We start from the raw sequence: 14,261 nt of genomic DNA on the forward strand, positions 1-14,261 counted from the left end.
GAGATAAATGAAGCCAGAGATATATGGAGGAGGAGATATACAGAGCCTGAGACATATAGAGCCAAAGACATATAAAGCATGAGATATACAGAGGCAGAGATATACAGGGGCAGAGATAGATAGAGACTGAGGTATATGGGCCCAGAGATGTATAGAGCCAGAGATATATAGAGCCAGGTATTTATGAAGTCAGAAATATATAGAGCCTGAGATATAGATCTGGAATTTTATGGAGGAAGTTATAGATAGCCACAGATATATATAACTGCGGATATATATATATAGCCAGAGCTATACGGAGCCAGAGTTATATGGCACCAGAGGTATGTGGAGCCAGAGATATATAGATCCAGAGATATATAGCACACTACATATATAGATCTGGAGATATATAACGTTAGAGATATATAAAGCCTGAGATACATAAAGTTAAAGGTATATGGAGCTAGAGGTATATGGATCTGGACTTTTATGGAACCAGAGTTATATAAAGCCAGTGAAATATAGAGCCAGAGCTATATGCAACCAAAGCTATATGGAACCAGAGCTATAGCAGCCAAAGCTATATATCACGAGAAATATCTAACATGTGTTATATATAACGCCAGAGATATACGGAGCCGGAGCTAGATGGAGCCGCAGTTGTATGGCACCAGAGCTATATGGTGCAGGGCATATATACATTTCAAGTTTTATGGAGCCAGAGATATATATTGAGCTAGAGATTTGCGGACTCAGAGATTTGTGGAGCCAGAGATATATGACGCCAGACATATATAGAGAACGGGGAGATATATAGAGCTAGAGATACATGGAGCCAGAGATACATAAATGTGGAGTTTTATGGAGCCAGAGACATACAGAGCCAGAGATATATAGAGCTGGAGTTTTATGGAGCCAGAGATATATAGAGGCAGAGATATACATGGTGCCAGATATACATGGAGCTGGAATTTTATGGAGCCAGAAATATATGGAGGTACAAATATACAGAGCCAGAAATATATGGAGCCAAATATGTATAGACCTGGAGTTTTATGGAGCCAGATATCTATGGGGACAGAGATATGTGGAGGCAGGGATATAAAGAGCCAGGGATATGCAGAGCCAGATATGCATGGTGCCAGAGAGATTTTGAGCCAGAGAGATATAGAGCTGGAGTTTTATAGAGCCAGAGATATATGGAGGTAGTGATAAATGGACTTACAGATATATACAGCTAGAAATATAGGGTGCTAGAAGTCGCATGCCCACCTGCAATGGTTTGCTTGGAGATCAGCTATGGAGCCCTAGCAAGAGAGGAGGAGCACGTTCCATTGGACATAAAGGTATATGGAGCTAGAGACAGAGATATGTGGTGATATAGAGATATATACAGATAGAGATATAGGGAGAGAGAGACAGGCACAGTTCTTAAGAAATGCCGTTGCTTACTGGCTTGCTATAAAAGGAAAGGGAGCTGCAGTTGTGCAGCCACACGAGCCCAGGCATGCTGTCTCACACGTGAGTCTTCCTCATTCTCTGACCTACAACCAAATTGTTTCCATAAAATGTGGTACATACCTTTCATTAGGAGGTGGGCTCCACTGGGTACTGTATGGCTTTTGAAAGAAGACTTGCCATTTTCATACAGAGAATGAAAGGTAGTAGAGCCAGTGGAAGAGGTTAACAAATGTTGAGGACATCACTGTGAAAGCAAAAAAAATGAAAAATTACATTAGTTACTGGCAAAGTGCAATTAAAATGCTCAGGAAACACCAAAAATGTTTGCTTACAATGGTATAAAATGACTAGCTTCCCCAAAAAATGGAACAATTTTTTAAGCTTTTTTTCAACCACTGAGAGTTTCTGTACATCTGCTCCATAAGCACACTTGAACAGGAAGCTCAAGGGTGGGGGTCCCAGGAAGCTGCAGACCTGGGGTGAGTTTACACAGCTATCTGTGAGGCCAGCATCGATCCCATGACAAACGTGCACGTGGCAGACTGTTCTCTCATCCTCTTGGGCCTTGGCGCCTTCTGGGCAGAGAGGTACCTACACTTAGCCCTATCAGCTGGAACTCAGCTGAAGGCAGGGTAGACAGCTGCATTTGTACAGACTAAATTAATCCAGAGATCCATAAGCATCCATAAGGAGCAGCTTACCTGCCATCGCATGCTGCTTTCCAGAAATTCTCTGACACTGCACTGAGCCCATTCTGCTCTATGCGAAAATGCCCCCTCGTTTCCCCTTCAGCTGAGACACTGCCAACATCCCTCCTGCCCCCCCGCCATGACAGGGAAGAAAAGGGCTAAAGCCTCACTTTGCACCACCACCAGACAGGGTGCACTCTGGGCTCTTAACACCACAGACACCCCCCAACCATAAAATCCCCATGGGGAGAAGTCGCTTCTCTACCACCAGCATGTAAGCTAACTGAAAAAGTGCCAGCAGCCTCGGGCACAGCCCCAGACAGGATACACCCTAAGCAATACCCTTTTGGTAGAAGATGGGGGCAGACCAAGGTTCAAAGACAAGGATGATACCAGAGCAACCCAGGGGGAAAAGTTGGTGACACAATGCCAGAGCACAGCAGGAAGAAGGATGTGAGGGAAGAGAGGCAAAAATGAAATGGGGAGGGCTGAAATTGGGCTGAAACTCCAGGAGGGGCAAAGAGGCAGGAGCCAAGGGCAAGAAAAAGGGGGAGAAGGTGCCAAACCGAACAGGGGAGTGAGGTAAGACGGGGGGGAGGGTGGTTAATAAAGAGAGAACAATAAACGGGGCGGGGAGACGTACAGCCGCAGGAGCATCTCATATTTCACATAAGCTGAAGGCCAACACAGCCGCACTTCCCTCAGCAACCTACAACCCACCACCAGTTTCAAGCCTCAGCCTACAGCCAGCCAAAGTAGGGGCTGTCTCTGTGCGCACACCAAAACCAGGCCCATAGGTTACGGGCAGTCGCCACCACCTGTGCCCGCAGACCCCTTCCCAACACAACACCCAGCAAATCCCATCAAGAATCCAAACTAGTGGACTCCAACCAGTACCTGTGAAGTGCATGCTGTCCATGCCAACCCTCACCCCTCACGTTGCACCAAGCACGTTACAATTTGCACCTGTCCTACGCTCCGAGATGCAGCCAAACAATCCTCACATCCCAGTCACGTCACACCTCTGTCCCCAGTACTGCCAGCCTTCACTCTTACTGCCACGACAAGGCCCTCCCGTGTGCACCCCATTAAGAAGAAGCCCCACAGGGAGCAGCCAAACAAGCTACCCTATGACCACACTAACTTTAACCCGACAAGCCAGGACGCCCCTACCGTGCGGAAAACCGCACCAAGTACTAGTTAGGGGATTGCTCACAACACAACAAAACAGGGCAACAACCTGTCCCACACCCAGACCAAACAGCTGTCCCATCACCACCACCCAGCCCAGCCCCACTCACGGCCATCACACCCCCTCTGCTTCAAATCAGAGATGTTCCTATCCCTGTCTAAACCCAAATATGGAACCCAATCAAGACAGGTCTCCACACCCTATCTGCATACAACCAATCAAGGCGTTCTACCAATTAGTTCAGCCCCCCAGCAACATAGTCCCTCACCCCACCTGAGTCTCTGGCATGACCCAAGAACATGTTGTCTTTGCCTCACAAAGAAACCATTTGATCGAGCACACGCCAACACTGAAGGATGCATATCTTAGTACCAGTGCATCACTGCTCTCATTCAAGAATATGTCTCGTAGGCAGAGTTATGTTTATGGTAGATATTTAATACATAATTCAGTGCCTAATTATTTAATAAATAATGCAGGTGTTTATGGCTCCGGGTATAGAAAAGGTTAGGCAACCAATTTATTCAACCAAGTGTCAGGGGTTTTATACATCCAGCCAAAAAGCAGGATGTATAAGTAGAAGCGGGGCACAGTGCTTAAGGAATGTGGGTACAACTAGGACATTACTGACTGGCTATAAAAGAAAAGAGAGCTGCAGTGATGCAGCGACATGAGCCCCAGGCATGCTGTCTCACACAACAGCCACCCTGCTTCTTGGACCTACAGTCACAGTGCAGTCCAGTAAAAGGTGCCATATACGAAAACATTTAATTTCCTTTGTATGCTTAATATCACCCTCCCTAAATACCACATCCTCAGTAGACTCCCAGCATAATGCAACCCTGCACTGCAATAACTAGGGCTGGACACAAAACCTGACAGTTTTGCCAAAAATGCAGAAATCTTACAGCTAAGCTTTCAAAAACCATACTCCTCACTTTCCAATACCAGTGCAAGGCATGTCTCTATCCCCCCACAATACAATAAATGCCACTAATGACCATACCATGTTTCAACTGCTCAAGTAGACCCAATTATAACACCCAGCAGTTAAGTCCAGTGCTCTGACACAGGAGGATTTTTTTAAGGAAATACAAATCGAGGGGGAGAGATTCAGGCCATAGTTTCAGGGCTACCCATGAAACTGAAAATGTTGCTGAGGAGCAGTGGCACAAGAAGGCTGTTCCAGAGGACGGGCTGTACATGGCCAAAGGGTGCCTTTTAAGGCTCATATGCAAAACTGTCAAGACAAATTGCCACGTCCAGCCTCCAATAACCTGACCGTCAGAAAGGCTGAATTCCTCTGGGGAAAAAACACCAACATCCTGCCAATCTGTTCTCCAGTCTTCCTTGCAAACAATGAGAACGAAAACCAAACCTGGGGTTTTAGTTCTTCAGCAGTGCAAGGGCAAGTAGACTTTTTCAGACATTGGGTCCCCACTGCTCAGCACTAGTGCTCATACAAGTTGAACAGGAGTTCACAAGGGCAGTAGCGAGGAAACCGGAGCGGACAAAAAATCCTCCTTCTCTCAAAGACGCCAGCTACTATTACAAGTACGTCTATGGGGCCTACCAGAAAGCGGCCCTGATCTTTGCCCTCTAACGATGCAATACAATCAGTAAATGAAAATGGAAGCAGGAAGCCAAAAGGTGTGAGGTGATGCCCTCTGAGGGCAAGGAAATTCGCAGAACAGAATCCTAGAAAAAAGTAACAGCTTAAAGATCAAGCAAATATACTGCATGTTATAAAAACCAGTGCTCACAAGTTTTATGTGACACCACAAACGGTTTGGAAAAGCAAACCAACCCAAATTCAGGCCATTACACTGACAGCCTGAGCTTCCAGTGATGGCGGCATTTCAACATCGCCCCACATGCATGATTCCCGTTACCTTCTCATGACCCATCAGGGGGCTCAGGGTCCTACACAGTCTTTAGCACTTCCTTGCGAGGCAGAAGCAGGCACTGTCCTGTAAACAGTGCAAGTCCTGGCCTAGTCGTAATAGCAGTCATGCATGTGTAGGGTTTCTAGAGGTTAGAAGCCTCTGGACCATCTAAACGTCTGACCTCAATGACACGACGACATACTTGGGATACTGAGGCATGCGCAGTTGAAACCTTGTTAGATAGCCAAACAGCGGGAACTTTAGGCTAATAAGTGATGACATGATCATGAATACGAGTGGTCCAAGAAAATGAGACTGCTGAGCGACATTGATTGATTGAGATGGGCAAGCAGTGATTGGACTATGATACGATTGGCAGGTGGCATGAGGCGGCCACTACAAAAGCAGCATGAGGCACCATCTTGGGTGGGGTGCACGTGCGCGTGCATGAGCGTGCATGTCTGAATATGCGGTGAAGAGTGCGTGCGCCGAGCAGCTGCATGAGCCGAGTCTGAAAGCCTGAGAGTTGTGCGTGGTGTTGAATCGGCTGGAGAGGCTGGAAAGATGGGGCGTGTGGGTGCTGAGAGGAGCGTGCGTGGGGACACCGGACTTCTCACCCGAGATACTTGCCTTCATTGCTCTTGGGTCAGTGCTCGAGTGCCACGGCTGGTGCCAGCCAGCGTGGCACTCCGTGTCTGTTGGTAGATGGCGTTCTGTCCAGTGGTTCTTAACTAGTTCGTGTTGCTATGATTCTTGTTATTTTTGGCACATATTTCAGGGCTTCTCTCTGACTGACTGGTTGTGGCAGCACACGTAGCCTTCCAATTACAGGATGTCCAGTGCTATGCATGTTTAAATTGCCTCTTGTCCTCACGTGGTAGGAGGCAGCATGCACCCCGCTTACAGGAGGCTGCGCCATTGGCAGCCACGTCTGGCAGTTGGCCTGGACCCCGATTGAGATGTGCAAGGCCTTTACAAACGAGGTGGTGGTGACACACGCCTTGCTTACAGGGCTGTCCACCTGCCACCTGACTGCTGCACGAGTGCAACAGCGTCAAGGGCAGAGACCCACTTCCGGGTTACAGGGAGCTTGCCCAAGGGCTCACATAGCCAAAATTTGGCTAATATATCATCAAGACCTAAAGGCAGGGAGGCCACTCTGTCCAAAGTCCCTTTCCTTCGCATCCCATTTCTCTGGCTGGCTTTCCTCCTTCCTCGCCTTTTTCCTCCTGCTCCCTGTCCACTTCTCCTTCTGGTGTGTCCACGGTCTGCAAGAACAGAGACCCAGACCAGTTGTTAAGTGACCAGGGCCAGAGCATGCGTCTAGCAGGTGAAATGTCTCTCTTTTGAGCCCTAACGTTCGGGGGTTTCCATGCACTCAGTTTTCTCTGGAAACCTGCAGCCCTCTGCATAAACCCCCAGGGCAACAGCTCCTACAGCGCAGCACCTCGTGCTGGGGAATCCCTTCCTGCCCGTGTTCACACAACCGATCAGAGAGACCTGGGGTCCCGCTCTCCCTGTATAGCAGCCATTTCTGCCACTATGGGAGACGGATACAGTGCTTGATGGACCATTGGTCTGACCCGGTCAGAAGGACACTTGTGTTATGTTTTTAAAGGGGCCAAAATAAGTTTATGAAAGAAAATGGGGACAGAAAGGAGTTGTGGTGGTGTTCGCTGTTCTCAGGTTGCAGAACAGAGTGGAGGGTATGTGGCTTTTCTCAAGCTTCTGTGCCACTTGGAGTCAGAAGGATTTTCCCTGCCTCCAGGTGCTGGTTGCAGCCAAGGGGAGACTTTGACAGGGATCTGCTGGTGCCCTTGTGGGAATGAAAACCCAGTGGCGACATGTACAGTGTGCACTGGGGTACATGTGCACCCCTGAGAGCGCTGGTACACCCTCTGCAAGCGCCGGCCGACTGCTGCAGCTACTCCCAGAAGCAGCTGCAGCAATCAGCCGCCGCACGATTGGTGTAAAAACTGGCTTTTTTGCCTTCTTCCATACAGGGGTGCACGGTCCTCTTCCTTGGATCCTCACATGTGTAGATAACACCCTTGTAGTGTCAGGACATTGACACTGCCCTTGTCCCCCTGCTCTACCTGCAGCAGGTTAGGGTGTTTGTCGTGTCCTTGCGCTATAGGCCTTCTAGCTATGTGACAGGGTTGTTTGTAGTTTTAGCAATAGGTTAGACTAGCACTTGTATGGGATGGTTTGGACAGGATGCTGGACTAGACGACCCCCTGGGATCTCCTGCAGCCTTACTCTTCTATGATCCTATGATTGACAAGGAGGATAGCAGAGTCTGGGAGGTTAGAGCAGGACTGGATTGCAGCAGGGTGCCTGGATTCGATTCCTGGCTCCCTCTGTCTTTGGAAAATCAATGCCTTTCTCTCTTCCTTGCTTTCCACACTGCTAGGTAGGGGAAAGCCCGATTTAGGCACCTGGTAGCTTTGAATACACAGGCCTGTATCCACACAAAGGACAGATTCCAAGTGGTTCCTTAGGCATCTACATGGGACTTAAACAGAGCTCAAGCACCTGCTTTCCAAAGGGGGATTCAAACTGGCCTTCCACCACCAGGCCCAAACTTTCATAAGTGCCTCCATTTTGCACTGCAAAGGTCCCTTGGGCCCACTACATGGGCTTCTGTATGTGCTCAGGTACAAATTGTGTGACGTGCCTGGGCCAGTAGTTCTCAACCAGGGTACCGTAACACTATGGGGTGCTACAAGATCCTTTGAAAGGTGCTGGCTGCAAGGTGTGAAGATATAAGCTGTTAAGCACTCAGTTGACAAAGGTTATGGAGGGATGCCTCAAGTCTTAAAAAAAGTTGAGAACCACTGGCTTAGTCTCTCTGTGGCACATACCTCCTAATAAAGCGGCATTTCTATGGTTGTAGAACCATAACAATGATTTGCAGACTATGCAAGAGGTCCGGTATCTAAGGGATCAGCACTGTTCTGAACAAAAGCAAAGTAAAATGCAGTGGCCGAAAGTAAAAGCCAGGAACATTCAGACTGGGAATAAGGATCAGATATTAAATCATGTAGGTGATTAACTACAGGAACAAAGTGCCTAGCAGTAGGGTGAATCGCTCCACACCTTCCTGTCCAGATTGGCCTTTGTGGAAGGTGTTTCAGTTAGGTGCTTAGACTCAATGTAAGGGAACATCAATGACATTTCTGTCCTGCTGGATGCAGGAGGTCAGAGTTAGATGGCTCTGGACTTTCAGTCTAGGCCCTTCTAAACATGTGAATTTTGGTAGTGCTAAGCTCCATACATCTGGGTCCTCTACAGTCAAGACCAGAACACAGCCCTTGCTGTGCTGCTCAAATCATAGTTTTTAACCGAGATCAGGATCCCACTGAGCCCTATTTAGTCAGACTTTTCCATGGATGCATTTATACACAGCTGTATTGTTTCCTGTACTCATTTATCACCACATCGCTTTAGTCCTTCACACCTCTAATTATATATGCAGTGGTTCACTCTTTCATCTATCCATTTCTGCAACTGAGTCTCTTTTTACAGGTATTAACAAAACACATGCATCCTATTCTTTGCAGAGACATTACAAACTTCCTCACACTTCTCATCAACAGGGTGGATGGAAATAGGTTTCCCTGAGCTACCTGATACGTGCTTTTAAAATCCTATGCTTGCCTTCCCAACTGCACCCTTTCTGAGCCTTTTTGAGCACTTTCAGTTAAACGGACACACTGCTTCTCTTTAGTCTCCTCCAAATATAATGAGGCAAAGAGCTACAACACTCTGCCTGCTGTTTTCCCTCATTATTCCACTGCTTTACTTTTCCTAATAACCTCTAGCAGGTCTTTGACTTGTTTTTGTACACAAGGTACTTAATTATTAATGGCCCACACTTGCTATGTACACACCTTGCATGGCTTAACTGTTTCCCTTATCTTTTTCTCTCTTTCCTTTTTTCTTTTCCTTTAGTTTACAGACATGATTTCATGTTATCTGCATGTCTTGCATCCAGGGGCAAAAACTAGTGTTATTTCCAGGCTGTGTTACAAAGCCCTCCTTTTAATTTGCCATTGCTGGAAATTGGTTCTAGTTAGTTACAAGAGTAATAACTTCTAATTTGATTATGAATGTTACAAAATGTGAATGGGAAAAGCAATACCAAACCAATCTTGTCCCATGTTGGAAGTCAAAGATGAGACAGTACCCCCGCGCGGCACCAAAAGAATTAGCTGTGGAGTTCTCCAAATACAAACTCTTATGTCCCATGAACTGAGCAATGCATTGATGTAAAAAGTGGACCTGTCACATTGCAAAATAGCAGATTTATATCTAATGTCAAAGAATATTGGTAAAGAGTATTAAGTCAGGTTTGTCCAGCTAACAAAGGATAACAGCCTGAAACACCCTTCCTGATGCTTACAGAGGACAAAATTCCTTTTCACTGTGTCTCAGATGCAAAAAACAAACAAATGAAAAAAAAACCAAACCTGGCTAAGTATCCCAAAAGAATAAGTCACAAGATCTGAAGGACTTAGCAAAGAGAGAGATGAGTTTAGTCCTTCAAATCTTCAACCATTGGGAGTAGATCAGGGATTATAAAAAAGCTCATTGTCTCTTGGATTCAGGCAAGACCCAACCAAGGCCTCCAAGGCCAATCTCAGTCTGAGAAGAAGTCAAAGGGATCCTACTGGCATAACGTGGGCACAAATTACTCAGCCAATTTGTGTCCATGAGCTGATATTAAAGAATTGTTTAAAGAGTCTACCACAATCATAGTAGGAGCTTTCAGTATAAAATATAAACTGGTTTGTATACCTGCTTTTTATAAACATACCTCCATGGTCAAGAGAAGGAAAGAGACAGAGAGAGAAAGAGAAAGAAGACGAGACAGGTGAAGTCTTACCCCGTTCTGCCTTTGAAGGAGAGGGTCCTCTCAGCATGCCTTAATTTCTGCTTGCCCTTCGTGGCCGCCCTCAGCTAGATCCCCGCCCCCACCAGGTGTGTGGGGCTGGGAGGCTGTTGTGGGGGGAGTAAGAGGCACGAGCAGGACTGGGGAGGCTGTAGTGGGGAGTGAAGGGCACTAGAAGGGCCGTGAGGGGCCTTTAATTTTTATCATGTGTTTTGGATTTTTTCTTCACAGAATTTTCAATTTTTAAATCACCAAACTTGTCATTTTTTTTATCAGAGAAAACCACAATCCCTGATCATCACTGCACCCCCCTGAAGTGGGAACCGGTTGCATGGAACACTTGGTACGTGGAAATGAGGTGCAGATTGAGACGCAGGGGCAGAGCCAAAAGAAAGAGACCTTGCGCATCTAAAGTGGGGCTTAGGTGGCAAGCCGGGAGCCTGGATCCAATACTGTTACCTGAAAACCCTGACTCAGCTGCTGCACCACCCCAGGAGGTGACCAGACATCAGAGCCACCTCTATCTCTGACCTTAAGGCTTCCCATGTGGCAAGAACTGCATCTCAGTAAAGGCCAAAAGTTTCCCAATCTTACTACGGCTCACCAGCCAGGCGCTCAACTCACCTAAACCTGTCAGCATTCAGAACATAAGCCTATCCCCACAGCCAGCCCCACCATCCCCATGGACCAGCACCAGCTCATGCCCCCACAGCCCTGCAACCACTGCATCCCGCAGGTCGGGCCCACCACCTCTGCCAAGCCCTGCAGCTCCCGATTCAGCCCCACATCGAGCAGAGTTTGCTTTCTATAGCTTCACCTGCGGGCTGCAATGCAGAGCAGGCGACTCGGGACAGCAGGGTTTTTTCTTTGCTTTTTTAATGCTGTGTGCAGAGGCAGAACATTCCTGTTGTACATTCACTGCACAGATGAGTGTACAGGGACATATGCAAGGTAATGCTAGAGGAAGGCCTGGCTCCACTTCCCCTGTACAGACAGTCCTGGGCTCCCTCCGTCCATTGCGGTCTGGTCTACACACGCTGTGCACACACCCATGCTCCTCACACCTGCAGATTCACATGCTTCACAGGGAGCACCAGGAGAAGCAGGGTCACTCAGTCGCACCCTGGTGTTTTACACCAAGAAGCCCAGTCTCGCCTCCAGAACCCAAAGGGCTCCTTGCAACGTTTACTGAACAGCAGCAGGCTTTTCTTTTCTCATCCCTCCAGGAGAGAGCTCCAACGCGGGTTGTGCTGCTAACATCGGCCTCAAGAGCGCCTGCCAGGCACCGTGGGGACCGCGGTGTCCCGCATGACCCGTCACGGCACCCGCAGACCCGCCGCCGCTCCCCGGGACCACCGGGGTGCCCGGACCAGCAGCATCGGACCCAGCGGCAGACACACAAGCAGCTGCACGCGGCTGCTGAGGATCAGAGTTAGACCAATCGGCACACAGAAGAGTGCACACACCCACCGCGCCTTGGCAGCCAATCAGAGTGCGAACGAGGAGCGCCTTGGCCCGCCTCGTCCAGCAGAGGCCAATCAGAGCAAAGACTGGAGGAAGGGCTGACCCGCCCATGCGGCCAGTCCACCCAAGCACCTCACGCCTCAAGTTGACCAATGGAAACGCAAGACTGCGATGCCTGTTCGGGAACCGTGCGTCTGCCCGGAGCAGCGCGGTCCCGCCCGGCTCCAGCTCCCGTGGCTCCGAGCCGCTCTCTCCCTCTGCCCTCGCCTCCTGGCCCCGAAGTCCTGGGTGCGCCACAGCGCGGCAGCACGGGGCAGGTTCTTAGCTCTCTGGCGGTATTTCCTGGCTCCCCTGCCCAGTGCGAAGCTCAGGACCGTGGCACTGGGCCGGGTTTTGCCATCATCTCCAGGCCCCAAAGCCCAGTGAGAACCATGCGTAGGCCGCACAGAGCGATTTCCCTTGTTATCTACCCATCTCTCCTGGCTGCAATGCACAGGGTGAGGCACAGCAGGGCAGCACTGAGGGTTTTTTAATACTACATGTATGCATAACGTACCACTTATACACCTATTAACTGCACAAATTGATATATACTTAGATGCCCAGCGCAGCATCACTTGCATGAAAATCCAATAAGCCAATTTTTGCTTGAGATCATATTTTATTGCACTTCAACAGCGTCACAACATTTCTGCATATACAAAATGCTCAAACATAGACACTTTTTTACTATAAGAGCTTTACAACACTTCTGTATACACAACATTGCTGGTTTGTTACCCAAGTCAGCAGTCACTGCAAATCGGATGATTTCTGGGTGGGAGATTCTGGAAGCTGTCCATGAGTGATGACAAGATGCAGAAGGAACACTCCTACTCTTTTTAATGTTTGCCCTTAGGCTTTATTGATGGTCATGCTGAATGCCACCTGCACAGGGAACTGTCGACATGTCCACATGAATGGAAATGTGTCATCAGCTTCAGTGCTATGTGAGAAATAAGTACTGTTCTTTCTGATCCAACAATTTTTGCCTCACGTAGTCTGCTGTTGATGACGGCCTGCACCAATAGCCACATTCCAGTGTACAGACCTTAGGGGCAAGATTTCATAGAAGCATGATGAGCATCCCAGGCTTAAGGTGGAGCTGATGTGGAGGCAAACCTGACACCTCCACAGAATTCAGGTACTCAGTTGGCACAGCCATAACACGTTCATCCTCTGAAAGAGCACCTGTGCTTATACAACTCCATTCTTGGCCTGGAAATTTTGCCCCAGTAGCACTGTTGACCTCCTCTACAATGGAATAACGTGTTGCCAAAATAGCTCTTTCAGATGTCCATCCTGGATTTTGATAGCTACTCAATAGGTTTGGAAATGGCCATTCTATCCTTGCTGAGGGATCAAGAGGCATGCAGAGATTAGGAGGCAGGGTAATGATTTAGTCAGTATTTGGAACTTGGCCATTTCCCAGATCCAAAAGCCATTGAAGCGTATTTTGCACTTTGTGCATCAAAACCTCCCTTACATAGTCGCATGTTCTCACCAAGTTGGAAAATCTGGAAGTGGTTCTACAACTCAGATCGCTTGAAGCATGCCTCTACTATTTGTAGCCATGAGGCATTTTTCACAACAGGCAGAATGCGCCGAAAATCATGCCCAAGCACTACTATATCACCTCGCCATCAAAAGGTAAATTGCTCTGCAGTAAATCTCACAGTGTCTGTTCTACAGCCTCCAGCATGTACCGATGAGCCATTGGTGCTTCATCACAGATGATGATAGCTGCTTCTCAAATCAGCTCAGCAAGGTCAGACTGTTCTACGCTGCAGGTGCTGGTTTTCAACACATCCAAGGGTACCTTGAACCTTCAGTGCACAGTCCTGCCTCCTGTAAGCATGGTAGCAGCAATTCCACTGGATGCCACAGCCGATGCAATCTTCCCTTCCCAGCGCACTGCTGAAACAATCGTGTAGAAGCAAAATGTTTTTCCTGTACCACCAGGTGCATCAACAAATGCACAAAGTGGCTTTTGATTCTCCACTGCTTTCAAGATTGCACCCACCATTTGTCATTGAGCTGGAAGCATACATGGCAGTGAATCTTGAGCAATTTGGCGTTGCTCCTGCCGGTTATAGTACAGCTCCTCGCCTAATGCATTTAACATATATCTCCAGGGCTATGCCCTGCTATGACATTCGGTACCGTAACAGCCTGAAGGGTAACGCTGCATGTAAGCCTGGCTAGCAGGCAGCTCCTCACCCAGGCGAACACATCAGCGAACTCAGTTCTCTCACCCAACTCCCTCTCCGAACAATTTCATCTACCGCAGTGCAGCTTCATACTTACTAGGGCTGTGTGAGGCTTCAGATCTGGAGAAGCTTTGGACGCTTCGGGGTCCGAAGCAGCACATCTGGGTCAAAGCGCTGGCCTCCTTAGGCTTCCTGAAGCAGTTCAGAGCTCCCGAAGAGCTTCAGAGCCGCCTCAGAGATCCAAGGAGGTGATCCTCCTCCTCTATGCAGCACTGGTCAGGCCGCAGCTGGAGTATTGCGTCCAGTTCTGGGCGCCACACTTCAAGAGGGATGTCGACAACATGGAGAGGGTCCAGAGGCGGCCACTCGCATGATCAGGGGACAGCAGGGCAGGCCCTACGAGGAGAAGCGACAGGACCTGAACCTGTTCAGCCTCCAAAAGAG

General features: G+C 48.4%; 2 long non-coding RNA genes across 2 annotated transcripts in view; one reads left to right on the forward strand and one right to left on the reverse strand.

Moving 5' to 3' along the window:
- LOC109317389 overlaps positions 1-14,261 on the reverse strand; it is a 24,868-nt gene that overhangs the window by 7,879 nt on the left and 2,728 nt on the right. The window contains exon 2 of the long non-coding RNA XR_002103039.1: positions 5,828-5,835. This is a non-coding gene — a long non-coding RNA (uncharacterized LOC109317389). The remainder of the gene's footprint in view (positions 1-5,827; positions 5,836-14,261) is intronic.
- LOC109317390 overlaps positions 13,058-14,261 on the forward strand; it is a 15,020-nt gene continuing 13,816 nt past the window's right edge. Inside the window, exon 1 of the long non-coding RNA XR_002103040.1 lies at positions 13,058-13,383. This is a non-coding gene — a long non-coding RNA (uncharacterized LOC109317390). The remainder of the gene's footprint in view (positions 13,384-14,261) is intronic.

The sequence above is a fragment of the Crocodylus porosus genome, unplaced genomic scaffold, assembly GCF_001723895.1.
Source record: "Crocodylus porosus isolate Cpor-Errol unplaced genomic scaffold, CroPor_comp1, whole genome shotgun sequence".
Taxonomy (NCBI): domain Eukaryota; kingdom Metazoa; phylum Chordata; order Crocodylia; family Crocodylidae; genus Crocodylus; species Crocodylus porosus.